The sequence below is a fragment of the Micromys minutus genome, assembly GCF_963924665.1.
Source record: "Micromys minutus genome assembly, chromosome: 11".
NCBI classification, from domain to species: domain Eukaryota; kingdom Metazoa; phylum Chordata; class Mammalia; order Rodentia; family Muridae; genus Micromys; species Micromys minutus.
The window spans coordinates 23,362,495-23,369,666 of NC_137980.1; the positions used below are offsets into that span (position 1 = coordinate 23,362,495).

Below are 7,172 nucleotides of genomic sequence, written 5' to 3' on the forward strand. Positions count from 1 at the left end.
CTTTGAACTTTTCTATAATAAAAAGATAAATTAAACCAGGTCTGGTAGCACAGGCCTCTAATACATGAAGCCAGGAAAAAAACAAGTGTAAGGCCAACTTAGGCAACTAAGTATGATCTTAACTCAAAATACAAAGTAAAAAGACAGCTGGGGATGTATCTAAGAAGCAGAGCACTTGATTAGTAAGTATGAAGCCTGTGTTCAATTCCCAGCAGTACAAAACAAAATCCCCAAGCAGTCTAGTGAGATGGCTCAGTGGGTTAAAATGTTTGCCGCCAAGTCTGACATTTCATACCTAGGATCCAAATGATAGAAGGAAATAATGGAGTCCCATAAGTTGTCCTCTGGCTTCCATGTGTGTGCCATGGCATGCACACACTATATGCACTCAAAAAAAATGAAATAAAAATAAACGAAACAAAGCACTGTTGACAGCTAAATTACAATTAAGTTATAGAAAAACTGAAAAGGAAAATATGTTGGGTAGGTAAGTGTGACCTTGTTGTTGTAGGTGTATCACTGTGGCCATGGGCTTTAAGACCCTACTCATAGGTACCTGGAGGCCAGTCTTCTCCTTGATGCCTTTGGAACAAGATGTAGAACTCTCAGCTCCTCCAGCACCATGCCTGCCTAAACACAGCCATGCTTCCCACCATAATGATAATGGACTGAACTTCTGAACCTGTAATCCAGCCCCAGTTAAATATTGTCTTTATAAGAGTTGCTGTGGTCATGGTATCTGTTCACAGCAATGAAACCCTAACTAAAACACCCCCCAAAAGAAGTAACACCCTGGACAGAAAACCACTAAAGAGAATTCTTAAACTTTTTGATAAAGTGGTCTGGAGAGATGGCTCAGAAGTTAAGAAAACTAGCTTTATCTAATAGATAATGCAGAATCCCACATGAAACAAATAGAAAACATATAGGATGCATAGGGAGACTACACATGCAAGCACTGACAAAGTGGTTTGGTTTTTTTAGATTGCTCCTTATTCTGTGTATTTTGGGTGTTTTACCTGCATGTATGTGTCTGTACACCAAGAAGAGCATGTTGGAGACTTGGGATCTGGAGTTACAAATGGTATGTGCACTGGGAACCAAACCCAGTGTACAAGTCAGGATTCAATAGAGGAACAGAATCGACAGAATGAATCTATGTATATGGGATATATACACATATAGTGGCCTAGAAGCTGTCTAGTAGGGCTGTGTCTCGATGGACAGTCCAAGAATCCAGTAGTTGTTCAGGCCATGATGCACAAAGAAAACCTAAAAACAAAAAAAAAAGATAAGCATGAGACTCCACAGTCCCTCTCTTAGATATAGAACTAGGGGAAATGAAGACAAAATGTCTACACAAAACCTATATATAAGTACTCAGAGTGGCAACATTGTCAGTGTTCCTAAAGTGGAAACATTCCATGTATCAACTGGTGAATGAATGAGGGAGGGAGTGAACGGATACAATGTGGCATATACTTAAAATATTATTTGGCAATAAATGACAAGTGGCTGCCACAATATAGCACCTTTAGGTGCTATGATGAGCAGAAGAAGCCAGTCACACAAGTATAACAGAAGGCCACATACTAAATGACTCTATTAAAATTAAATGTTCAGGGCTGGAGAGATGGCTCAGTGGTTAAGAGCATTGTCTGCTCTTCCAGAGGTCCTGAGTTCAATTCCCAGCAACCACATGATGGCTCACATTCATCTGTAATGAGATCTGATGCCCTCTTCTGGTGTGTCTGAAGACAGTGTGGAGACCAAAGGACAACTTCTTTCAGGAGATCGTTCTCTGCTTCTACATGACTGAGAAAGGGTCTTTCTTGTTTATGCTGCAGTGCATACCTCAGGCTAGCCAGCGTGTGAACTTCTGAGCAGTGCTCCTGCCTACCTCCCATATCATTTCAGAAGTGCTGAGATTGCAGATATACACCACCAATTCTGGGTTTTTAACATGGGTTCTGGGACCAAACTCGGGTTTTCATGGGCTTTTACCTACCTTGCTGGCTCTATGTGGGTACTTTAAGTGACTTCTGTGTTAGTTGTGTCTCAGTAGAGCTGTTCTTTTATATATATATATATATATAGATATATATGTTATATGATATATTTATATATATAAATATATATATAAATAAATATATTATATATATATATATATATATATATATATATATATATATATATATAACTACAAAATGTTTAGGACTGATTTAAAAAATCAAGTTGATTTACTCTCATGGAAACAAAAATAAAATTAAAGAACACACACACATGGAAACAAGAATAAAGTTAAATAACACATAGACATACACACACACCATACACACAGCTTACTTTATGCGGCCATAGCCATGTTCACACAGAAAATTCAATGCCCAGTTCACATTAGATCCTTTCAGAAAGTTGCTCTGCACGATCACCTCAGGCCATGGCACATCCCCTTCCTCACAACAGGGTAGTTTCATCCAGGTTGGCAGTATTTGCTCACTAGACTCTGTCACAGTAAGGATGAGGTGTTACCAGAGCTAAGGGGAGATTGCCCTTTCCCTCTGGAACAAAGAGGACATAGATGTCAGAGTATAAATCAGGTTCCCTCTGGAAGGGAGATAAGGAGGTCACTGCAGTCCAGGTTGGGGGACAGTAAGAATCCTTGTTCCAACCAGGATTCTCCTGAAATGTACCCCAGTGGATATGCAAGCATTGTCAGAGCAGCTGAGGAACCATTACAACGCCAGTTGTTTTATTCGTACCTAGGACTCCTGTGTTCCCTATTACTCACATGTGTGAGACCCTGGCAGCTATCTGGGCTTATGAACGGTTAAACCAAGACCCTCCAAATTTCTCATTTCACATGTGCTCATTCGACACCACATCAAAGAGGCGCTCTTTTTAAATAATTTTAAATTGTGGTCTCATTTATTTTATTCTATGTGTCAGAGTGTTTTGCCTGTATGTTTATATGAGCATCACATGCATGCCTGGTGTTGGCTGAAGTCAGAAGAGGCATTGTATACCCTGAAATGAAATGGTTGTGAGTCACCGTGGAAGTGCTAGGTACTAGCTAGAGTCCTGTGCAAGAGCACCACGTACTCTTAGCTGCAGAGCCGTCTCTCCAACCCCTAAAGAGACACTCTTTATATCTGCTTATTCTTGAAAACTAGAAGCCCCTGAACACATAATAAACAGAAAAGCAGACAGTCATTTCTATGTGCACAAAGGACAGACCCATCTCACATTATATACTGAAATCTAAATGTTATGCCCGGGTATGATACATTAGCACAAACGAAATGCCAGTTTCAGACTAAGATAAATGCACAGTGTAAACATCAGCTTTTATTACAGAAAGATACAGAAGCTGGGGGTGTGGCCACACAGTACAGAGATTAGCATGGCCTGTACAAGGATCTGTGTCTAACCCTCATTAGCACAAACACACAGACACCCAATACTACATCACACCACACTTAAGCAGAAAACTCCTAATACTACACATACAAATGAGAAAACCAAAGACTTCACTGCTTTTTAATTTTTTTAATGTGTATTTATTTATTCATTATGTATATGCAGCAGTCTGCCTGCATGTATGCGGCAGACCAGAAGAGGGCACCAGATCTCATTATAGGTGTTATGAGCCACCTATATTGTAGTTGCTAGAAATTGAATTCAGGACCTCTGCAAGAGCAGCCAGCATTCTTATCCTGTGACCCATCTCTCCAGCCCAAGATTTCACTTCTTTAAGAGACTAATAATAGGTCTAGAGCCATGCAGTCCTGGGGTGGGGGCTACAAGCTGGGCTACAGACACTTTCTGGCTTCCATTCTGGGGCTTATATGAGCTCTGAGGCTTATATGAGCTCTGGAGCTTGATGGGAAAAGGAAGAAGTAGACATCTGTGGGCCTTACTGTAGGATCCAAATATATTCCACATAACAGTGATCAGAGAAACAAAAAGGAAAAAAAGGCTTATGTTCTAGCAACGGATCCCTTCCATGGCCATGAGGCTGATGTCACAGTCAGTCAGTTTGAGGTACCTGAGAGCTTGGATCCTGATATGCTGACATATGGGGGTGGATATCGTGTGTGGTTTTCTAGCAGGTGAGTCCTGGTTAGGTTAGTGAGGCACAGGTGAGTCACTGGATAGATACAGGAGGTAGGCATGCTGTTGGAACCAGATAGGTCTGGGAGGCTCTACACAGCTGTATGTGGGAGTCTGGAAGCCTGGGCGGAGGAATGCCCCACAGGTTTGTCTTCCCTCCACCCTTGTTTGTCCAAGATAAAGCGAGTTATTACCCAAACATTTGGGATAGACAGATGGAGGTGATTGCCCTCAACATCCCCAACACTCTCTGGGAGGAGCAGATGAACACCAAGTACATAACCAGGCAGGGTTCCTGGTTTCATCTCATCTCACAGAGCATCATTCCTGTGAGTATCCCAGAACAAAGGGGCCTGCCTCATGCTCCAACTGTAGCAGTGACTTAGGTTTTGATAAGATGGTATTTGGGGAAGACAAACTAGCTTAAAAATGCTGGTTTGAGGTGCTGGGAGAAATTCGAATTTGGCTTTAAATGAAGGGAAAGACACTGAACGTAGACTCCACCATGACTAGAGGTTGAGTGATAAGCTCCTGAAGATCACTACCAAGAAGATGCCAGGCTTTCTTTTGTGATTGCCAAGGACATCTCCCACATGTAGTTCTCTCTAAGGTGTGAGGATGGTAACTTGTTGAGATTTAAGCAAAATGGTTACACTGAATAGGAGAGTATAAAAAGTCATCATTTACAAACAAATGCAGGTCCTATGTCACAGGGTTTCTTATAATTAAATTTGCTGTGTTGAAATATTTGTAGATTCTACACACACACACACACACACACACAGGGTGGGGCAGGGGAGCACCTTTCTGTTGTTTCGTAAGGGTGACAGCTCAGAGGACACAGAGTTGAATGTCACAGCCTTGACAGGTCACTGGTAACCCACTCATCCCCCTTAGCCTCTCTGGCTTTGTTCTTGCTCTTTTACTTGTTTCTGAACTTAGCTTTCCATGGCTGCACCCTATGTGTTCCCATGTGTGCCCACCTTCATGGTCACATAAAGAGTAACATCAACATAACAAAGGCCCTTCTGTTGCACCTTCATAATTCACCCTCTTCCATCCTACCGAGTCCCTGACCCACTACTAATCTGTTCTCCAGTTCTAAAGTGCTGTCTTTACACACACACACAAAAAAAATGTTATATAGATATTGGGTTGGTCTATATTTTGTTGCCGTGATGAAACACCTGAGTCTGGGTAACCTTACATAAAAGAGCTTTTGTTTGGCACACAATGCTGGAGGTCCATGCGTTTGGCACAGCCATCACGACAATGCTGGTGAGTATCTATTGGGGAATGGCGTCACAATGAAGGGAGCATTTCTAGAGGGAGTGATCACACTGGCGGACAGGAAGCCATAGTGAGTGGATGGGCTAAGATTGTTCCTCTCTTCCCTTCCCCATCCCTTTTTCTTCCAGTACCTCAGGACCTTGCCTGTTCTAAACAAGCATCCCACCACTGAGCTGAGTCCCTAGCACCCAAGCTTCTCTTTTTTAAATAATAGTTTTTTTTTTTTTTTTTTTTTTTTTTTTTTTTTTTTTTTGAGGGCAAGGCTTCTAGCACAAAAACACACCCAGATCATAGCACACAGTATATAACCTGTAGAGATGGCTTTTGTCCCCTCACTCTGCCTGTCCAACTTCTTTCCTAAGTAATATTCCATGATGCCTATACTGCAGCTTACTCAACTGTGCACCGACTGAAGGACACCTGGGTGTTTACACTGTTTTTGATGATCACAAATAAAGCTGCTTCAGGTTTTTTTAAAATAAGATTTATTCATTTTATTACTTATTATTATATGTACTATATGTATTATACACTGTAGCTGTCTTCAGACACACCAGAAGGGGGCATTAGATCCCTTTACAGATGGTTGTGAGCCACCATGTGGTTGCTGGGATTTGAACTTCGGACCTCTGGAAGAGTAGTCAGTGCTTTTAACCACTAAGCCATCTCTCCAGCCCCACTGCTGCAGGTTTTTATCTCTCATGGATAAAGACTTGTGATTGCAATGGCTGAGTTAGATAATAACTACATTCTTGGTTTTATAAGAAACTGCCAACTTGTTTTCTATAGCCTTGACAACATTTAGAACTGTCAGTATTTTTATTTAACACTCTAAAAAGAAATAAGGTGTTAGCTCATTGTGTGTGTGTGTGTGTTTTTTTTTTTTCCCCTTTGGTTGGTTGGTTGGTTTTGTCTTTTGTTTTTTGGAGACAGGGTTTCTCTGTGTAAACTAGGCTGACCTCAAACTAAAATTCACCAACCCCTGAGTGCTGAGATTAAAGGCATGCTTCATCACCATCCGGAGATCACTGTGGTTTTATTTCAAATTTTTATGGTGGCTAATAAAGTTAGTCATTAAGCCTTATTTGCCATCTGTTTTTTTCTCTTCAGTCTTTTGCTCATATCCTAAATTGGATTTTAAAAACACCATGTAGTAGTCCTTTGTTAGATATGTGGTTTGCAAATATTTTCTTGCAATCTGTGTGTATAGAAGCCACATTTAGCCCTACAGGCCAATTCAGAGAAAACTAAGATTAGCTAACATGCTGAGTCTTTAGTATGTGAATAAGGTTTACTTGTCAATTTCTTTAGGCTTTTGTTGGTTTCTTTCATAAGTGTTGTTCAATTTTTAGCATATAAATGCCCTACATGTTTATAGCTAAGTATTTTATATATTTTGTTTGTTTGTTTTTTAGACAGGGTTTCTCTGTGTAGCCCTGGCTGTCCTGGGACTCACTCTGTAGCCCAGGCTAGCCTCAAACTTACGGAGATCCACCTACCTTCCGAGTGCTGGGATTAAAGGTGTGTACCACCACAGCCTGGTTGCTGAGTATTTTTTTAAAGATTTATTTATTTATTATGTATAAGTACACTGTAGCTGTGTTCAGACACATCAGAAGAAGATATCAGATCTCATTACAGGTGGTTGTGAGCCATTATGTGGTTGCTGGGAATTGAACTCAGGACCTCTGGAAGAGCAGTCAGTGCTCTAACCACTGAGCCATCTCTCCAGTCTCCTGAGTATTTTTTTTTTTAAACCACACTTAGAT

General features: G+C 40.9%; 1 long non-coding RNA gene across 1 annotated transcript; it reads right to left on the reverse strand.

Annotated features, from left to right (window-relative positions):
* Positions 1–303: 303 nt before the first annotated feature.
* Positions 304–2,505, reverse strand: LOC308427581. Its single transcript, XR_013975260.1, has 3 exons — positions 2,347–2,505; positions 1,020–1,272; positions 304–378 (listed from the first exon to the last, which is right to left on the reverse strand). It is a non-coding gene; the product is annotated as an uncharacterized lncRNA (long non-coding RNA).
* Positions 2,506–7,172: the final 4,667 nt, after the last annotated feature.